Source organism: Miscanthus floridulus, chromosome 15 (genome assembly GCF_019320115.1).
Source record: "Miscanthus floridulus cultivar M001 chromosome 15, ASM1932011v1, whole genome shotgun sequence".
NCBI classification, from domain to species: domain Eukaryota; kingdom Viridiplantae; phylum Streptophyta; class Magnoliopsida; order Poales; family Poaceae; genus Miscanthus; species Miscanthus floridulus.
This window is the reverse complement of record NC_089594.1, coordinates 12,305,517-12,327,765: the sequence shown is the minus strand read 5'-3', so window position 1 is coordinate 12,327,765 and position 22,249 is coordinate 12,305,517. Positions and strand designations below refer to the sequence as shown.

General features: G+C 42.2%; 1 long non-coding RNA gene and 1 pseudogene across 1 annotated transcript; one reads left to right on the top strand and one right to left on the bottom strand.

Annotated features, from left to right (window-relative positions):
• Positions 1–3,501: 3,501 nt before the first annotated feature.
• On the bottom strand, positions 3,502–7,991 carry LOC136507005 (uncharacterized; annotated as a pseudogene).
• A 1,719-nt stretch (positions 7,992–9,710) lies between these two features.
• LOC136506697 (uncharacterized) lies at positions 9,711–18,168 on the top strand. Its single transcript, XR_010771702.1, has 4 exons — positions 9,711–9,845; positions 13,207–13,251; positions 13,398–13,454; positions 17,897–18,168. It is a non-coding gene; the product is annotated as an uncharacterized lncRNA (long non-coding RNA).
• The last annotated feature ends 4,081 nt before the right edge of the window (positions 18,169–22,249 follow it).

The following is a 22,249-nucleotide window of genomic DNA, read 5'->3' as shown; positions in this document are numbered from 1 at the left end:
ATAGTACCACATTGTCTAACCACGTGAGGTGTTAGTCATATGTACTCTATATAATCAGCCCATGAGGCCCAATGCAATATAACACAATCTCCACCAATTATATTCTCATTCACGTCTCCTCTCCTCCTTTGGCGTCGGTCTCCTCTCCTCCCCTCCCATGGTGTCTCCTTCCCTTCTGAGGCTGGCTCATGTGCCCTTTGGTTTGCCTGGCTGCGAGATAAATAGAAAGGCTCGTTTCAACATTCGCCGCTCTCGATCCAACGTACAAACACATCCACTGCTTTTGCTGCATCAAGGCTTCACTGTCCCGGTTCCTACGAGCACAGGAATAGGGAGAGCAGGCCTCTGAAACCGAGTCGTCTACGAGTTCATCTGCTCGGGTGGAGGGCGGCCATCAGGTTTTTGGGAAGCGATCACGCAACTGCTCGATCGATCCACGATCTACGACTTCATCTTCTTCCCGGCGTTCGTGACGGCGGCGGGAGTTCGGCACTGCAACCTCTCTGCGCTACATCGAGCGGGACGACTACACCAACATGCGCTATGTCGACTACCGCAACCGGCTCTGGTGCCGCTGGGTATGTTCTAATTCATGCTCTATCTTCAGTGATTAAAATCATGATTATTAGTATCATCTACATGTCCATGTCATTTAGATCACACTTGAAATTGCCTAAATTTCTAAATAGGAGGATACAAGCTAGCTTACCAGATGCTCAGCGGATTCGTTTCTTGCACAAGTATCAGATTCGTTCAGCTCATGGATTATATCCCATATATGTGGTCTTTGTGTCGGATCATTGTCCGTGCACCTTAATGCCAACTCGAGGCATTTAGTGACTTGTTGGTGCCAAAGTGGTGTATACTTCGCCGATTTATTCCACCGCCGCCTCCATCTTCTAAGCACCTGTCATTTCATAAAGGTGAAATAGAATGATGCCCAAATATTGTCTCGATAGATACAATGTGCAAATGCCAGGAAGTGAGCCTAGCTTAATTGTTTCGTTGGGAGTTGTGGTCATACACCCAACAACCACATAGGTTTGAGTCATCTCCAACTCGAATTTAGATGCTTACTTTCTTCTTAATGAAAAATCACCTAGTTCTTCCTAGGTTAGTCACATTTTTGAAATGTGCAAATGCTGAAATGAACTGCTCACAGGTTCAATCTAAGATACAGTTCTGGAAAACAAGTAGCAAGGGTTCTGTTTTCAGATCCCGCACTAGTGAAAACCGAAACCGAACTTGAAACCTGAACTTGGTGACCATGTCATCCTTATTTATTGGTTTTCAGTCAGTACTATTCCTCTTATCATGAAGAGTAGCATTCCAAGTTCAGCATGCAGCTCCTGAACCAGCTGATAAAGCTGCCAATGGAAAATTACCTTGTTCAATTCCCTATTTTACTTTTTTATTGTCACAAGCACAGAGAACCAAGGTCCACTAAGAACTTGATGGCGGCCACAATTGAAAAGCAAGGTAACTCATGACTCAGGATGGATTTTTTCTCCTGTAATTATAAAAAAGGGATATTTTCTATGCAGTGTTAACTGGTAGTAAGACAAATCACTTACACCGTCAATATTGGGCCTCTCCGTATTTCCTGTCACTAGCTTCATGATTATGAGACCAAGACTATAAATGTCGGACTTGGCTGAAATTCTGCCTTCACGTAGGTATTCCGGAGCACTGTATCCTCTGCATTAAAGCATCCATGCATGATACAAGGAGAATTAGAGAAAAAAATAATAAATATCATAAAAGACAATGGATGCACTAGTTTATTATTTATTAATGTGCGTAGCTTACCCTCGGCAATAAGGAGGTATAGTGATTCGTGTCTCTTCGAGTCTTGATAGACCAAAATCTGCAATCTTCGGTACCATGTGATCACCAAGTAATACATTGGAAGGGTTGAGATCCATGTGAATAATATGTTTTTCCTTGTGAAGATGCTGCAAACCCTTGCAAATTCATAGAATTATCTGATAGCGTGTGTGCCATTCAAGTCCTCGTAATTCATCTGTAGAAGTAAAAAGAACAAATAATAGGACAGCATGGAACTCGAAATTCTACATGGCATAAAAGGATGGGTCATTTTGATTTGTATCAGCCCCTCATATGACATTAATTAAAAGTAAAAAAAAATAAAAATATATAAGAACAAGAAACAAAGGGAAATCAATGCGATAAATGTAGCTCCGTACTAGTAAGATATCTGTCAAGGCTTCCATTACAAAAGTACTCGATACAGAGCAACCTTTCCCGTATCTCCGCCACAATAAATTTCCCTTCCACTCCTGTAGCTTCTTCTTCTGTATAAGAGAATTATATAGCCTAGGAGTCGCACAATTTTTTTGTGTTCAACCATCAGCATGGTTGTAATCTCACGGTGAACCATGCTGTCGTCGACAATGTTTAAAAACCTCTTAACAGCAACAACCTTGTCACCGAGGATCCCCTGCAGTTTAATTGCTTAACAACACTTAAAAGAGAATTTGGATATGTAGCAAGACATTTTGAAGGACCGACGTAAGACCTAAGTTTACCATGTAGACCTCACCACATGCACCTCTACCAATCATTCTCTCATAAGAGAAATCTGCCGTGATATACCGTAGAAGTGAAAGGGGAAGAAGATGCCTTGGACTCTGCCTTCCATCAAGTATGCGCTCCAGGACATCCATGTCTCTATGCAACGAAACAAGGGAATACTTCTAAATGCAATGAAAGTGTTGATACAAGTGTATTCCAAGCAGATTTTCTGTTCTCACTACACATAAGTAATATTGTATAAATATTTTGTTTTAAGAGAAATTTTACTATGGATGGGAAAAATATGGGCCGTCCATTAGGCGAGATCGGACGGTGGAAAAATAAAAGGAACCCAACTGGAGGTACCAAATAGGTGGGGATAGTACCAAATTAGATGGGGTCGGTACCAAAATATGTGGGGCCATATCTATTTTTTATTTTTCATTTTATTTTCGAATAAGGGTAAATCGGTCATTTTAGTGAGGTCATTCAAGGGCAAAAATGAGATTTTCCATGTTTTTTTTAAACGAAGGGGTAAGGCTTATTGTTGGGGGAATTCCTTGTGTGCCATTAAAAAAAGATCGTAATACCCTGTGTGTTCCTGAAAAAGTTCAGCGGTCTTCAGCGCCACTGCTCCAACTTTTTTGTGCCCTTTATGCCACTACCGTCAGTTTGGGCTCTAACGCCGTCAAACTGCAGGTATGAAAAGTCGAAAATATCCTTTGTCTAAATATGTCATTAATTTTTTTGAGCATCTTAACGACTTCAAATGAAAAAACTCAAAACTAGAAAGTTGTAGATCTTGTCGAGATCTATAATTTTCATATAAAAATTATTTCATTTAATATATAAAAAAATATATTAATCATAATCTTCCAACATCATTAATGCCTAGTTGAATACTGGTTGCCAAATTGCAGTTGTCTTTGAAAGCTTGCGTTGCTTGTGTGACTGAGGGCAGCAGGTATCATGCTGCAGTTTCGCTTTCCCATTGCTAGAATTCTCTGAAAACTGTGCGAGCTCCAATGGTTACCTTTGGTTGGTTCTTAACATAAACATCTCATAGAAACAATAATACCAAGCTGAACCACTTGGCTGAACATAGGCCAACTACATCTGAGTATAGAACTTACAGGCTGAACACAAATAATGGAAATAGTAACATTATTACATAGAGTCGATAATGTAACTTAAAATTTCTTGTGTAAGGGCTCAACTGGAGCGGTCCTGGATTAGAGACCCTGCAATTTGGGCGTTGCACACGATTAGCGATAGACGCGGTGCTTAACTGGTCTTTCACAGACTTTGGAGTTTTGTCGTTCTTCTTTGGGCGTCCCCGTTTCCTTTTAGTTGAGGTATTGGAGTTGCTGGCATCTATAGGATTGCTGATCTCTTTGACATCGTCGTCAGCAGCCTTACTCATGTCTTCTCGCTGAACTTCAGCACGTTTTGCATCGTAAGCCTCCTTCTGAAGGTCACAATGAGACATGTTAGATACAATGAACAAGTATTGAACCCATGATAAGGATGGGATACATTGCTGTACCACGTACCGTTATAAGGTCCTTATATGAGCCTAATCGACGCTTGTTGCAATCAGATCGCAGGAGTGCTGAGCAAATTTTCCTCTTGAAAATATCTATGTGGGCCTGAATTTCAATGGAACGAACATGATGTTTAAAAAGTACCAATCTATGTTTTAGTGTTTAGGTATATGTAGTCCATAAATAATATAGGAGTGACCTGTGTGAAATGTTCCGTCATCTTGTCCCCATCACATGCCATCATGTACTTAAGTACGAATGCAAATGCACCACAAGAATGGCTGCAATGTATGTAAAGTTAAATAAGTATTGTAGAGGAATAAATTTCATAGGAAAAATATATTACCCATCTGTTTGCTGTGGTATGTTAGAATACATTTCTGTGATAGCTTGCGGTACTGAAACACTACCAGCAGCGATAGCAGAGTCAATGCATTCTTGTATGTTGCCCACCTATTATATTGTGAAACATATGATCAGTTAGATGTGTAAAAGCTATGTGTGAATTGTGATGTGTATGTAACTGATATGATAAGCGTACTTACCAGTGTATGTTCTTTGACTACATCTGATATGTGGCTGCTGGGATTGAGAGGGAGAGAGAGCTGAGAGAGAGGCGCCGACAGGCGGGCTACAGTAAGATGGGTACTGTTCATGGCCGTAAATGTGGCGGCTGGGGCTGCGAGGGAAGCCGGAGGCTGGCCGGGGGCCGAGCAAGAGGGATGGGATTTCCTTCTTAATTCTTACTTGATTAGATTAATACATCTCCTCTCCTTATATAGAGAGGTTTACTTGACTCTCAAGCCAGGCTTACTTGACCCTTAAGCCAGCGACCTTTATCTCTAATTAACCCTAACACTAGTGGGCTATACCGCCAACCCAGGCCCAATAGGCTCATGACGTACTCTAACACTACACCCCACCTGGACATGCAGCTCGTCCTCGAGCTGCAACCTAACGAACTTATAACGCTGACTCGACTCCAAACACCTAAAAACAAGCATTTTACATCTTGGCTTATTTTAGTATTCTCAACCTGAAATAGACTGGGGCTCTTTATTTTTGACTCCTGAACATAAGGTGGACACCATCCGTACGCCAAACCTGCATGTGTACAGCCTCCTGGATCCCATGGACACCATCTAGACGAAAGGGGTGCATGTGTATGGCCACCTGGAAAGTGGTCGCAACAGCGACCAGCGGAGGCGTCCTCGCGGCGGCTAGTGGCAGAATGCGACAGCGCTACGTGGTGCGCTCTCGCTGGCGACCCCACGCCTTCTCCCTGCCAGACGACTACTGGTTTGCACCGCACAGAGAAGAGCGGAGGGCTTTCGATGGAGAACGAGGTGGAGGGATGCGCCTCCCCAACCGCCGCCCGCTGGGAAAATAGCATGCCCGTCGCCCGTGGGGGAAACCGCATGCCCGAGATCCCCGACGCAGCAGACAAGATCGAGGTCCTCCGCGCAGCTAAGCGCAACTTGGAGGAGCTGCGAAGGGGTGCAGGGCTGAATCAGCTGCAGATCACGCATCACCCGCACCCGCCGACGTGCTAGGAGGCCGCGCGTAGCAGCCTGCAGCCACACCGCAGCCGACACCTGGCGGGTAAGCATCTTCCCCGCTGACGTCATCGCGATGTCCATCGGCTGCTCGATTTGCTACAACTTCTCGCCCGTGGCTGGGATCTGCTGGGCGTCGGTTATGGAGACGGCTGTCGTCATCGGGAACTCCAACTTGTAGAAGCGCAGAGGGTGGACGCCGTGGCTGACACCCGGAGCTGCTGGTTCTGGAGGAAAGGCCGCGGACGACGAGGCGCCGTGGTGGTGCTGTATGTTGCCGCCGTAGAGTAGAGGGCCCTCAACGCCTCCATAGAAAACCCCCTCGGTGTAGGAAGGCTGTTGTACCGCCCCACCGTAATGGATCAGGGCGGTAAGGGCTGGGGCGGCCAACGTCGTGGTCGCCGGGAACGTTGCCATCGTATACACCGGCTCGACCGTCGGGGCCATGGTATAAGATGGGATCGGCGACGGGGAAGGCGGCATCCGGAGGAGATGGATGGGAACGCCCGTCGTGCTGGAGTTGGGCATCCCATACGGCAGCACCGTTGGCAGGGTGGTCGCAGCCGGTTGCGGCGGCGGCGGCTGCGGCTGCGGCTGGGGCGCATAGGGCCCGACGAGGAAGGCCCTGATGCCCTCCACGGCCTACCCTAATTCCAGGATTGTGGCCGTCATCTGCTCCGGGGTGAGGACGAGGGCGGACGACGCCGAGGCAGAGGGCGCAAGCGCCCCTGAGGACGCCAGCGTGCCCAATGCCAGCGCGCCTGCTGTGTGGGGCAGCAGCGCCGACGAAGACGCTGGTGGCAGCGGGTGGGTGTGCGGCGGCAGCGGGTGAGAAGAACTCGGTAGAAGACTGGACATGATCGAACCAGAGATCTCTGATACTATATTGTTATGTGGCTGCTGGGATTGAGAGGGAGAGAGAGCTGAGGGAGAGGCGACGACGGGCGGTCTATAGTACCCGTGGTGCTACAGTAAGGCGGTACTGTTCACGCCCGTAATTGTGGCGGCTGGGGCTGCGAGGGAAGCCGGAGGCCGGCCGGGGGCCTTGCCCACGGTCGAGCAAGAGGGAAGGGATTTCCTTCTTAATTCTTGCTTGATTAGATTAATACATCTCCTATCCTTATATAGAGAGGTTTACTTGACTTCCAAGTAAGGCTTACTTGACCCTTAAGCAAGCGACCCTTATCTCTAATTAACCCTAACACTAGCGGGTTATACCGCCAGCTCAGGCCCAATAGGCTCATGACGTACTATAACAACATCTCTAGTATTGGGGTTGGAGGCTAGGGAGTTAAGGATTTGAACCTCTTCCTTTAAGAAATTCAGTACTAATAGGACCCAGTGGTTGTCATTTACATTCATTGGGACAAATACCTGTCATAAATGGATGTAAGTACTGGTATGAGCTGGGTGGAGCCAGAACTGTAGGGATTTTAATGAAATTGTACATACCAAATTCCTTCCTATACATTTGTCTGCAATGAAGCGAACCCATGTTGTTTGTTTTGCACTGCCTATGCCCCCAGTTTCACCTAACAGCTTTCGAGCCTGAAAAGTTGATATGAATGATGTGGAATCGGTCTCACACTACTTATATGTGCGTACGCATTTATAACCTGAAAGATTTGCAATATAGGTAACATCAGACATTTGTAGACAAGTTGATCTATATGCAATTGAAAAAGGTCTAACCTGATCATATATGAAGCCACCTGTGACATTTCGGCGTAACTGTTCAATTGTGAGGACATGGTCATCTATTTGAACAGCTTCAGCCTCTGAGTAACTATATGTTATGAAATAGAAAGCCTCTTTGTCCTCCGTAGTGATGAGGTAATCCTTGTCGAAAGCAGGCTTCCGTGGTGCAATTTGATGAGTGGGAGCGTCTCGAGGCACCTTATTTTCTGCCATAATCTTATCCTGGAAAGCAGGCTTCCGTGGTGCAATTTGATGAGTGGGAACGCCTCGAGGCACCTTATTTTCTGCCATAATCTTATCCTGTATAGTAGATGCTTCCGGAGGTTCTTTGCCCTTCACATTAAATTGATCTTGTTGAAAAAATACTCTAGAATTTTCCGAATGTACAGTCGATGGTTCCTAGAATAGATAGTTTGTCAGCAAGGGCCAAACAGTTGATGGTAGAAAGAAACAGTCCAAAGTAGACCTGGATGCCGATGGGGCGGAATCTCGGCAGGCGCTGCCTGCCGGGCGGGCGGACCGGCGGCGGCGGGGTTCTTTGCGGCCTGCGCTCGGTCTCCCTCTCCCGGTCGCGACTCGCGAGGATGGAGTCGGCGCGGCGACAGAAGGAAGCGCTGAGGGTAGGTCTATTGGGCTGGGCTAACGGTGATCGGCCCATGACGTCTAATTCCAGAGCACCCTCAACTGCTAAAATACCGACTGCAATATATTTCTCATTTAATTACTTAAAAAATAGGGAGGTATCACGGACTCACGGTACTTTCCCAACCATGGTAAAACATCTATTGTTTTAAAAATCCGTACAAGATGCTGTGGTACGGAAGGACTCCTCCATAACTTTTTCACATAATTAAATGCATGCCTCAGTGAAAAGAAAAGGTCTATTTTTGGCAACAGAACTAGAGCGGGAGTTTTTTTTTTATTTCGGCCATTAAACTCCAAAGCCAGACAACTGTAGCTCTCAAACTCGAACAATTGAGGCCAAGCATTCTATGTATATATTTGATACCAACAGTAAAATTAATTATACTCCCTATGTTCTTGAATAAATAGATTCCTATAGTTGTCTTAAGTCAAACTTTTTAAACTTTGACCGAATTTCTAGGAAAACCTATAAAGATTTATGACATCAAATTAGTGTCATTAGATATACCATAGAATAAATTTTCATAATGTGCTCATTTTATGTCATAGATGTCGTTACCCTTTCCTATAAAGTTAGTCAAACTTAAGATATTTTGATTTGCACGGATTATAGAAATTGATATATTTAGGGACAGAGGGAGTATTAGAAACTTACCAATTACTACCTCCGTCCTAAAATATAGTGCATTGTGACTTCTAAAATTTATATTGCATTCTACATGTGTCAATGCCTAGGTTTGGCAAGAGTTTATTAGAAAGGAAACCATAATTTGAGAAGAAACACCTTAATTTGTATTTATCTATGGATACATGCGTCATTTGAGGATTTCCTAAAGTTGTCTTAAATTTTTTGGAATGCACTATATTACAGGCTCAGAGGCTTATTGCTCATATGTTTTCTCCAAATCTATAGTCTTTTTTTTCCTCTTGGCATGGCACACCTATGTATTTTCAATATGCATTTAGTTAGAACCTTAGCTTAAGTTACGATGATTCTTCTTGCAGTCCATGTCTCGTGAAATCATGAATCTAGATTTTGATTTTCAAGTTTTGATCTTATAACTTGCTATACCATTTTTGTCCCCACAGGTTAAGTTGAAACTTGTGTCCTTATTGTACTCCCTGGCTTTTTTACTCCCTGCCTTTCTTTAGATACATATCTTCTACTACACACATAGATATACATCATGTCTAGATACATATTAAAAGATATATATATATATATATATATATATATATATATATATATAAGTTAGAACGACTTACAATTTGGAACAGAGAGATTATTTTATTAATGACTATAGTCATTAAAACCCACACTACATCGCTCGTAGTAGACCTTGCAATGAGATCTAGGATTGGAGTGGTGCTATTATTAATTTGAACCATCCTTAGCACTATTTAGTATTTACTCCAAAGGAATCTCAAAGGTCAAGATGGTCATAGTCACTTTTGTTTTGCACTAACCTCCCTTACTTTTCAAGATGTTGACTTTTCTTATAAAGACTTTATATGTACTACTGCTATATTAAAAAAAAGTGTGCTTACTATTACATTAATGATATAGATATGTCAAACATTTCGGTAAAAATGTATGAAATTGTCTAAAGTAATATAGATTGTGTATAATTTTAAATAATTTGTTAGTGTCATTAGTATATGAGCTCTAGAACATTACGCTTCATAATTGCTAAAACATACTCCGTAACATACACATGGTGGCCCAGGTCCTCCCGTTCATGCTCCTCCTGCGGAGTACATCTTGGTTGAGCCCATCTCTAGTTGAGTCTCTTTCCCAGGTGAGCTCTTCTCCGGCCTAGATCCCCTCCAAGCTCCTCTCGCTGATCTCAACCAAAGGCCAAGCAAGGTTCGATGCTCTAGCCCAACTTTCTTCTTCATACACATGATGAATATAATATTTATCCTAGAATTGTTACGAGCACTCCTACAAATATAATTTTGCCAGATAGGGGCCAGACATTAACAGAGGCGGACACATCTAGCGACGGCCTCCGTAAATGGTCACTGGGCCTCCAGGAAAATACCTGTCTTTGAAAATCATTTACAGAAGCGGACGTCCTAAGACGACCGTCTCTAAAAATTATCAATTAACAGAGGCAGTCGTCTTAGGACGTCTTCCTCCGTAAATCTATTTTCAGAGGCGGATATCTTAAGATGCCAGTCTCCGAAAATTGCTATTAACAAAGGGGGCCATTCTAAGCGTCAGTGTCCATAAATCGATTTATAGAGCGGATGCCTTAAGATGCTCGTCTCTATAAATAGTTGTAACAAAAAACAACTCATAACTTTCCATATGAACTCACATGAATATAAACTTTATATCAAACGTGTAGCTCTGAACGCGATTTACAACTTTGAGTTGAAAAGTTTTTGATTTGTAACTATTTAGAGTTCACGGATTTTGTTATTTGAAATTTAATTTTTTCAAACAACCTCGTATGTTAACATGATCTATACAAAAGTTGTAGGTATTAATACAATCTACATCTTTGTAGTTGAAAAAGTTTTTGATTTGAAGTCGTTTAGGGTCCTAAATGTGTGTCGTAAGTTCATCAATTTTGAAATCAAATTTAGAATCCTTAAACGACCTTGAATATATGTTCACATGGTTAATACCGAAGTTGTAGTAGCCGATTTGATCTACATGTTTGCTGTTGATAAGTTTTAAATTTGAAGTTTTTAGGTCTCAAATATTTGTTTAAAATTCATATATTTTGAGATTCAAATTTTTAAAATTTTCAAACAATCTCGGATAGAGACACAGCATATACCAAAGTTGTAATGCTTGACAAGATTTAAAACTTTACAGTTAAAACTTTTTTATTTGAATTCATTTAGTAGCTAAAATATACAATACAAGATTATGAAATGTTTATATAAAATGACAGAATCCTATATATGCTCAGTTGCTCACATGCTCACAAGTGATCGTGTGGGTCTTAGTTGTAGTGTGGTGTTAGTCCTGAGTGTGTAAGCACCAAAATTTGTCCTGAGTGTGGTGTTAGTTGTATGTGCTTCCTCTTGTTGAGCTTATTTTGTTGGCTTGCATCCTCACAGCGTAGGTAACCAGGAATCATCAATCAATTTATTTCATGCACGGATTCCAGTACGTAGCTATCCAATACATGTGTGTACAGGTCTCTCTTTCCTTTGATCTTCCAGTTCTTCTCGCTTTTCCTTTATCTTCACGTGGGGAGCTCCTGGATGCCATGTCTCTCCTAAATATATTAAAGAATATTTCCTAGCCGGCTCACAAATATCTCTTAATTAGAGGATTTTTTTGTTTTTATACCATCAGTCGATTCCTTCAGTTTCAGGGTAAGCTTACCAAATTTGTGTGTTAAAAGAGTAATTGGTCGCAAGTTTGAGGCTAGAGTAGCACCAACTTTTTTGGTTTTTTGGATTTTCTGAAAACCATTAACGGAGATGGCCTGTTAATGAGATTAAAGGAGGCAGGACGGCTTAAGGTGCCCGTCTCCAGAAAGTTGATTAGCAGAGGCGTTTTGCTAAAGGTGGAGGTCTTTCTTGCCTCCGTTAATCGAAAACGACCGGATGCAAAAATAGTTTCAGTAGTAGTCACCTGTTAACAGAAGGCATTTTGTCAAAGGCATTTTTTTTAAAGTGCCTTAATTTCTTGTTGTATAAAGGCATTTATCTCAAATGGCCTATAAAAGCATATTTTTTAAGGCCAAATTAAAAAATGTCTTAATTACCTATAACAATTAGAGCCATTTTGCCAAAAATACCTTAGTTACCTGCAATATTTTGAGGCGTTTTTCTAAGGGCATGTTTGGTTCACATCTCCTAACGTTTAGTCACCTAAACCAGTTTCTAAAGTTTAGTCACATATGTTTGGTTTGGACTAAAAGAGGCATTTTTAGTCCATTTTAGTCATGGTGTTTAGATCTAAAGTAACTAAAAGATGAGGCAGCCTAACTAAAAGATGGCCTTTAATCTCATTTAGCAATATTTGGGTGACTAGTTGGCTAATGCACTTTTTAGTCCTATTTAATCATAGTTTTTGAATAAGAGTAACTAAATGAGACTAGATTTATGTGGTGATGAGTGAACTAAGCACCCCTGAGACGCCTTTTCTATCGTAATTATGTTTGGACTCGTAGAGACGTTTTACTGCTCCTACCGCAAAATCGGCGCCCCTCCGCGCTCCACGACCTCACGGAGCTTTGGCCTGCGGACACGTGGCCTATCAGCCTGTTTGTTTGGCTGTGACTTGTCATAAACGATCATAAATTTCCAGCCAGAACAGTATTTTTCTCTCACACAAACCAGCCAGCAGTACTTGTTCACAAACCAGCCAACCGAACAGTCTGTATGTTTTTTAATTCCCTCCACGCATGCGCTTCCCCGCGAGTCGCGACGCAAATCGGCGCCCGCCCCTCTCCGGCTCGCCAACCTCGCCGCCGCCCGTCCCTCCCCCGCCCTGGCCTCCCTCGCCGCTCACGGCGCCGCTCGCCCCTCCCCGACGCGCCCCCGCCCCGACCCCGCTCACCTCTCCCACGCCGCCTGCCCCTCCCCCGCCCAAATCCGAAGTGAATGCGCCCGATGGAGGTGGATCTAGCTGCGGCGAGGAGGAAGAAGGTGCACCCGACGAGGGCGACAACGGAGGCAGGCTAGATTGGGAGCTTGAGGGCAGTACAAGGGCATGAAGGTCATCAGAAGGTCGGAGGGCCCTTGCTACTTCTCTACCAGCAGGCACGCTGATCCATGACCAAGTCTCCATTCCTTCCTATGAACGTCCGCATCCTTAATCTGTTTGTAGGAGCATGGTTTTGTTCAGAGACTGATCTAGTCTTGTATTCCTGTTTGTACACATACCTAGGGTTCCTGTTCGGTGTGGCTTGATTGTATCTTAATCTCGTAGGCAAGGTGTTCGATGGAATGCCTCTTTCAGCTTTGAGTTGCATTCAGTTTCTGTCGAATTGATGTCAAAGTCAATGGGAAAATTTGATGCTCGTCTTGCTTGTTAGTTTCACAACACAACTGGATTTTTATTTTTTTAGTCTTGGCGCATGTCAGTTTACATGTTAAAGTCCAAATAATACAAAGAACAAAATTAGTAGTGAGGTTGCCATTTACACTGTAATTTATTGCATAATGGAGAAAGGACTACTGCTGTTCTCAAGCACCTCTTTCCTTTGCCAATTTTTTCACTTAATGTTGATTGAAAATCAATTTTGTTATTGTAGGTATTTTTGGTGAATGAGTTTGTGATCCGCAACGGCAACTAAGAGGTATCCACAATTCCCATGGTATAGATGTTTTATGAACTGTGATTACATTATATGGATTTTCGGTCTCTTTTACCAGAGTTAGCCAATGGGATAAATGAATGCTTGGTAGGGTTTATATAACTAATTCAGGGTTCCTTTTTATGTAGTTCTGATGTGAGTCAATCTGGCTGATCTCATTTCACAGCTCAATAACGCCAGCTGATGTGAGTCAATCCGCCAAGTACCATTCCATTTTGCAAAATATTTGGAACTGCATATTGGAAGTTGCTTGTTTGGCCTCTGCTGTAGGTCTAGTAGTCAAATTGCGAAACTAAAACTATGTGCAGATTTTCCTAACTGCATGCTTTACTATAAGGACAATATAAGTAAAGAGAAGTGTGATGTTTGCGGTACCTCGCGCTATGAGGAAGGACATGATAGAGTCCCACGTAAAGTATTGCGGTACCTTCCCATCAAAGATAGGCTACAAAGATTATATGCACATGAAACAACCGCAAAGTTGATGCAGTCTCACAAGCGGTCCACATCAAATAAGATGCAGCCTTCCCATGTGATGGGGAAGCATGGCAACAGTTTGATGAAGACTTTCCTAATTTTGTTTCTGATCCTAGAAATGTCCGCCTTGCTGTGGCTACAAATGGCTTTACACCCTTCAGTATAAATGCAGCTCCTTATTCTTGCTGGCCAGTTTTTGTGACTCCATTGAATCTTCCTCCCGGCATTATCATGAAGTCAGAGTACATATTCCTTGCCCTTGTAGTCCTAGGTCCTGAACATCCTGGAAAGAAACTTAACATACTTATGCAACCTTTAGTTGATGAACTACTGAACTTATGGGAAGGGGTTGAAACTTGGGATGCCTCACTCAAGCAAAACTTTAAAATGTAGGCAGCTTATTTGTGGTCAATCCATGATTTTCCTGCTTATGGTAACTTTTTTGGATGGAGCACCCATGGTATGCTTGCATGCCCAATATGCTTGTGTGACACTAAAGCATTCCGACTCCGTAATGGTCACAAGGTATGCTGGTTTGATTGCCATAGGCGCTTCTTACCTATAGACCATGTATTCAGATCAGATGCTAATGGATTTAGAAAGGGCACAATCATGCATGATGAGCCTCCAAGGCACTTAACGGGGGAGGAAATCTTAGCCCAAATGAACATGTTGGTGGATGACACACAAAACTATGGCAAATTGCACAATTGGACCCATATTAGTTGTTTTTGGCAACTTCCATACTTCCGTAAGTTATTGCTGTGCCACAACATTGACTTAATGCATAATGAAAAGAACTTAGGGGAAGCTATATGGAATACATGCTTTGACATATTAGATAAGACTAAAGATAATGCTAAGGCTCGACAAGATGTAGCTGAAATTTGCCACCGTCCCTCACAGCATTTGAGGCTAAAGTCAAATGGCCAATGGGACAGGCCTCGGGCCCGATTTTGCATTGACAGGAATGATAAACCACCAATCCTTCAATGGTTCCAAGAACTCAAGTTTCCTGATGGCTATGCAGCCAACATTAGAAGAGGGGTCAACTTGACTTCAAGGAAGATTTTGGGTCTAAAGAGCCACGATTACCACATCTTCATGGAACGCTTGCTCCTGTTGCTTTTCAAGGGTTCCTTCCAGAAAGTTTATGGTTGTGTTTGGCTGAGCTTATCTTTTTCTATAGGTAGCTTTGTGCCAAAGAATTGAACAAGGACAACATTCGCTCACTAGAACAACAAGTAGTAGTTCTTTGCAAAATGGAGAAGATATTTCCACCAAGTTTCTTCAATCCAATGCAGCACCTAATTATTCATCTTCCTTACGAGGCTCGGCTAGGTCCTGTCCAAGCCCGTTGGAACTATCCATTTGAGAGGTAACAGCAAAACAGAAAAATATATAGGGCTTTCTTTTATAATTCTTTCCCCAGTTCTGTTTCTTTCCTATAGGAAAATCCAACAACTTAAGAGCATGATGTCAATGTCTATGATGCCAAATATCTAATGGTTTTCGTAGTAGGGTAACCAGTTATAGGGGCTATGATGTCAATGGCTATAGGTTTCGATCAAAAGAGCATGAGAGAGCTAAATCAGGCTTAGCTACGGTTAATAGTTGTAGCACCCTAAAATTTGCAATATTTTAAAATAGGAGAATTTGATTTATTATGCATTTTTGTGGGCATTTGAATTTAGGAAAATAATAAAGTTTTATCAAATTAAAATCAAATATAAGGTTACCTACATGTATGTGCATTCATGCTGCTGCATATTGTTTTTGTATTGTGTGGTTTGAAAATCAAACTTCAAATTGATTTTAATTTGTATTTCAAAATTGGTTTGGAAATTAGAAAAAAAGGGGAAATGATTTTCTTTCTCTCTCCCTATTCGGCCTGTTGGCCCAGGTTCTACGCCCGTGGCCAGTTCCTGCCTTCCAGCGTCGGCCCGCTCCTTCCCTTCCGCGTTGGCCCAACAGCAGCGTCGGCCCGGCTTCGCAGCCCAGTCCAGCCACGACCACGTTCGCCCTCCTCCAGCTGACAGTCAGGTCCCACGCGTTAGGCGCACCGTCTTCCTCCGCTCCGTGTCCGCCTCGGGCACGACTGCACCGCCGCCTTCGACTCCGCTGCGGCCACGTTTTCCCCTCCGTATCTTGTGCCCCAAACCACCCCCGCCACATAAATACCTAGCCCCGTGCCGCCGCCTTCGTCCCAAGCTCCAGCGCCGCAGCCACCCTCGCTGAGACACCGAGTCACCGCCTAGCCCTAGCCGCTGCCATTGCCGTCCGCCTCGCCGAGCGCCACGCTGCCCTCCGTTGCTTCACGCCGAGGTAAACCATCTAGCCGAGTTCGTTGTCGTCTCCTCTAGCTTCTCGTGCTCTTGCTTCGTTCAATGGTGGTCCGTAGACCGAGTTCGCCGAGCACCGCTTACCTCCGGCCATGGCGCCGCCGTGGACCTCGCCGCCGACCGGCTAGCTCTCTCTCTCTCTTCCTTCCGTTTGATCGTAGCCGTCCAATCTAGATCAGACGATCCCAAATAGAAGATACTCCTTCGCTGGCGTTTTTACAAAAGGCCATTATAATTAATTGGATCTTAACCCGTAGTCTATCTTTTTCTAAAGAGCCCTCGGGATTTTGAATAACTTAACCCGCAGTCCATAGCATCTTTCCAGAGTACGTTTCTTCTTTAGAAAGCGTAGTTTCTTTGGTTCAGATCCAGAATACGTTTCCATCTATTTACAGTTTTGCCACTGGTTTCTATAGGCCATAACTTTTATGTTTTAGCTCCGATTTGATCCGTTCAACTTGCATTAGGTTTGTAATTCCATAATCTACGTGTTCATACTACTGTTAAGTATGTTTTCAACTTTTAAAATCAAGGTTAGCTTTAATTTATTATTTTACAAAAGGAAATCTTGTTTAATTCATAACTTATCCGTTTTAACTCCGATTTGAGTGATTATCGCGCCTGCGTGTTCGTAGCATTACGTAGAACAGTTTTAAAATCTTTTTAACTTATATTTCTACTGTTTGGTGTATTGTTCTAATTAGCTTATATTTGTTTGATATGCATGTATGTATGGATGCATGTGTGGTGTTGTTTGATCTCGAGTAGACAGTGAGTTTTGTGTTGGTGATCTAGAGCAACTCTTTGAAGATCAAGACCAGCAGCAATACATTGAATTACGACAAGTATAATATGAGGCTCCTTATTACCTATTCACTTTAATGCAATCTCAATTCATATGCATATGTTAATGAACCGCTTGGAGTCTATTTACCTTGATATTGATTATTTTGTCCTTGATTTACCTATGGGTTTTGCATGAGGGTAGTATGCTCAGTTTGCTCCAACCAATAATGATTAAAGAATATAATTAAAGATATATGCCACATGGTATTAAAAGATGCTTTTTAGCAACATGGAACCAAGGGGGCTGGAGCATTGAGCCTTTTCTTATGGTGCTCTCGTTTCTCTCTATAAGGACTCATCTTTAAGTGACAACCCAGGACTTACAGTACAACTATGAGGACCACATAGCTCTGGTATTAGTCTAGTACCTTGCTTTTTCTAGTTTGTAGCAGTTTAAAAGGCAAGAGGGGCATACCAGGCTGGTATGGGCCTCATCCCCAAGGTGTGTACTGTGTTGCATGTATTAGTGCCACTTTTGGAGATGACTCCATAACACTTGGGAGATGAAATCTTTAGCGGCTGCTCCTTATTAGAACGACTGGGGAAAAGCTTCGTAGTGTACCCTGCCTGCTCACCTTTGAAGTGTTTTAGGAGTAATTAACCCAGGCATATGGGGAACACGGCTCATGGTGAAAGTGTACAACCTCTACAAAGTGTAAAACTGATATATTAGCCGTGCTCACGGACACGAGTGGCCTGGACCCTTACTGAATAGTTGGTTACTCGGATGATTTGGGTTATGATTAAAATTGTTGATATATCTAATTATTCATATTTGGGAGCCTAAGCATGACTTAGCAACTTATAATTAATAATAAAATATGACCAACTAAAAGTACTTACCGCAGTTCAGCCATGTCAAGCCTTTTGAGTCTGCATCCCCTCATGTTATGCTTGATAAGCGATAGTAGCTTACACTTGTTTTATTTCAATACTTTGGCAAAATCCTAAATGGGTACCAGATGGAGGTTCTTCAGTGGAGTTTTCCAAGAGGTGTTAGGCTTGTGATCAACCAGTTGATGATTCTTGTGGTGTTGGAGGCTTCGCCAGAAGAATAGAGTTATAGTATATACTATAAAGTAACACTATGTTTTTTGTAACAAATATTTATGCGCTATGTAACAAAGGCATTGTCTTTGATATTACCCATTCATTTGTAACTATATGTGTGAATTGAATTCATGGGCACACATATGTTGTGTATCTAATTTTGTCCTTAAAACTAGGTGCTATAAAGTTGTATCAGAGCTATGTCGACTATAGGACACAAGTCTAGTTAGAAAATGATTGTTTTAAGGTTTAGAATTTGCTATGAAATTCTTGGCCTATAAACCTTGCTATTTTCTCCAATACTATATTCTTGTCTTTGTTGTTCATCTCCTTGTTGCTATAAATTTTGTCCCTATCTTCACCCCTGCTTTGAATTGCTTTTAGAGATATCACTTACCACATTTTTGCGCAAAATGAAGGTGAAGCTGAAGAGTTTTGAGCCCTTGATACAACAAGAATGATAGTAACGTAAGTAGAGTCATTGAGTCCAAATGCTTGAATGGTGAACCTTTAATGTTTGAATGGTTGTCTTGATGTTCATGCTTGATTTGGATCTTTGTAATGATTGCAATGATTTTGTAGGTTATGCTCACAATTTCATTTAGTTTACATGATAAGGCATAAGGACTAGTGAGTAGATAGTTGGGTTAGTTTTTCTCATCCCTGCGCGTGCTGTTAGTGTCCATTGGGTTATATCTTCAAAGGTAGATGCACAAAAGTCATGAAAGTTTTATGAATGAAAGAAGACTTATGTATCTTTCATATGCCACTGGAATCACCTTCATATCTATTATGGGTTGGGAGTTATGACCTCTACAAGTTGAAGTTTTTGCACTGTTTGGGAGTCTGAATAGTTTCGGTTGTGCCCTATTTTCGATTAACTTAACCTCAGAATCTGGCAAGATGGTCTATATGAAAGTAGTAGGAAATTTCATAAGCTTTCTAGCCAAATAAAGAACGTCTTCATATGATTTCTGGAACTTGAGATATGGTTGTCCTTCTGAATGGCTACTGGTAGTTCTCGTCCAAAAAAATTTAGATTGATTGTTTCATCATGTGAGCTACTTCCGGATCATAGATTACAACCAATAATTGTGCTAAATGTTGCAAACAGATAGTTTCTACCAGGAGAAGTGCTTCATGTGATGCTAGAAGGAATGCCCCTAATGCTAATCCACCGCCACCAAATCCTCCAACTATAGAGCAATTTATGATGACACAGACTCAATTGTTACTGACCTATGTTCAGAATGTATGCATCAACCCACATCAAGCATTACCAAGGGACAAGCGTGGTGAATTTATGAAGGGATATCCACCGACATTCTCTCATGCAAACAACCCACTAGAAGCTAATTACTAGCTTAGAGTTGTGGCATGGCAACTTAACATAGCTTAGTGTAATGACCATCAGAAAGTGCTTTATGCTTCTGGTGAACTTCAAGGAGCAACTTCAGACTGGTGGGAATTATTTTAGATTGAGAAAGATGTAGATCAGATTTGTTGGGAAGATTTTAAGACTGCTTTTAGATCTTATCATGTTCTAGAAGGTTTGATGGAGATCAAGGAGGAGTTCCTCAACTTGAAACAAGGTTTCATGACAGTGTGTGAGTATCGTAACAAATTCACTCAGCTGTCATGTTATGCTCCAGGAGAGGTGGTCAATGATGTCAAGAAACAAAAACGCTTCTTGAAAGGATTGAATGAAGAACTTCAACTACAGTTGATGACTGTTGTGTATCCTGACTTTCAAACTTTGGTGAATAGGGCCATTTTGATTGAGAACAAGCATTAGGAAATAGAAGAGAAGAAAAGGAGAATTCAAAGCCAATCTATAGGTAGCAACACATGCCCCCGCTATACTCCCCAACAAGAATTTCAGTAAAGGTACTAGGAACCAGCTAGTTAGTGGGATTTTGATCCTCCTCAATAACTTCCTCAATACCAGCAAGAGCAGCAGCATGTGAACCAGAGTCCACCCTAGGAACCCCTCATCAACTCTCCAATGAAGGATAGTGTGTCCAACACCCCCTCTTCAGGCAAGAAGTGCTACCGCTGTGGTGAGCCCGATCATTATGCGAGTCAGTGCCCAAAGAAGCCGAACAAGCCATAATCCCGCAACGGAAACCATAAACAGTGGACTCATGTGTAAGGCAGAGTCAATTATGTGACAATAGAATCTGCGTAAGAAGCCCTAGATGTTGTGTTTGGCACATGTCTAGTCAACTCCAACCCTGCATTAGTTTTGTTTGATTCTGGAGCTTCACATTCCTTCATTGCACATCATTTTGTTAAGGAGCACCATATACCAAAATGTCCTATGAAGAAACATATGTTAGTTGACTCACCTTGTGGGGATATGCAAGCTACTCTGATGTGTCCCAATGTAAGAGTTGAAATAAGGGGGGTAGAGTTTTTGGCAAATCCGATTGTGCTAAAGGCTTCAAGCATAGATGTAATTCTTGGAATGGATTGGCTAAATCCATGAAAGGCTACTATCCAATGTGTGAATGGTACAATACACTTGACATCCAAGTTAGGAGAAGAAGTTGTATGCAAGGTAACTACAACAACAAGAAAGGTGTGCAGTGTCAATAAGATGGAAGGTGCAACCATGGATAAGACCAAGGTTGTTAATGAGTTTCTAGATGTTTTTCCTAATGAATTGCCAGATATGCCGCCAGGCCATGATATTGAGTTTATTATTGAGCTTTTGCCTGAAACTACACCTATAGCCAAGAGACCATATCGGATGGGAGTCAATGAGCTAGAAGAACTTAAGAAACAGTTAAATGAGCTACAGGATAAAGGTTTCATATGGCCTAGTTCTTCACCATGGGGAGCCCTAGTTATATTTGTTGAGAAGAAAGATGGTACGCAAAGGATGTGTGTGGATTGTCGCTCTCTCAATGAGGTAACCATCAAGAACAAGAATCTTTTGCCTAGAGTTGATGATCTGTTTGATCAATTACGAGGTGCTTGTGTGTTCTCCAAGATTGATCTTCGCTCTGGTTATCATCAGTTGAGGATTTGTTCATCAGACATTCCCAAGACTGCCTTTACTACTTGGTATGGATTATATGAGTATATGGTTATGTCTTTTGGATTAACTAATGCCCCTGCTTACTTCATGTATACGATGAATAAGGTGTTTATGGAATATCTCGACAAGTTTGTTGTGGTCTTCATTGATGATATTCTAGTCTTCTCCAAAACAGAAGCAGAACATGAAGAGCATCTAAGATTAGTCCTATAGAAACTTAGAGAACATCAATTGTATGCTAAGTTAAGCAAGTGCAAGTTCTGGCTGAAGGAAGTCTCTTTTCTTAGGCATGTTATCTCTAATGGTGGAGTAGCTGTGGATCCCAAGAAGGTTAGTGATGTATCAAATTGGAATCTACCTCAAGATGTAACTGAAGTTTGGAGTTTCCTAGGAATGGCCGGATATTATTGAAGGTTTTTCTAAGATTGCCAAGCCTATGACATCTCTACTTGAGAAGAATGCTAAGTTTGTATGGACTGAGCAATGCCAAGCTAGTTTTGAAGAGTTGAAGAAAAGGTTGACTACAGCTCCGGTGCTGGTATTACTAGATCTAAACAAGTGTTTCTCCATCTACTGTGATGCATCTCGACTTGGTCTAGGGTGTGTTCTTATGCAAGAAGGATGAGTAGTGGCTTATGCATCTAGGCAACTAAGGAAGCATGAACTAAATTATCCAACCTATGATTTAGAGTTAGCAGCTATGGTTCATGCATTGAAGATTTAGAGACATTATCTTGTTGGACATAAGTGTGATATTTATACAGATCACAAGAGTTTGAAGTACATTTTCACTCAGTCAGATTTGAACTTGAGGCAACGTCGTTGGTTAGAGCTAATCAAGAACTATGATTTGGAGGTACACTATCACCCTGGCAAGGCAAATGTTGTAGCAGATGCTTTAAGCCGAAGGAGCTATGTTAATGCAGCTCTAGTGACATAGTTATCTAAGGAGTTATGTGCTGAATTCGAGCATCTTAATTTGGGAATAGTTGCTAATACAATGGAATTGGAAGTGGAACCTACACTTGAACAAGAGATCCGCAAGGGTCAGTTGAAAGATGAGAAAATCAAGCAGATAGCAGAGCTTATCACAATTGGCAAAGCACCGGGTTTTCGATTGGATGATCAGGGAACAATGATGAAGACATCACTCCTTCAGATGCACCCACTGATCCTCCAGCCATTATGCAAGGTCCAATGACTCGAGCTCGATGGCGACAAC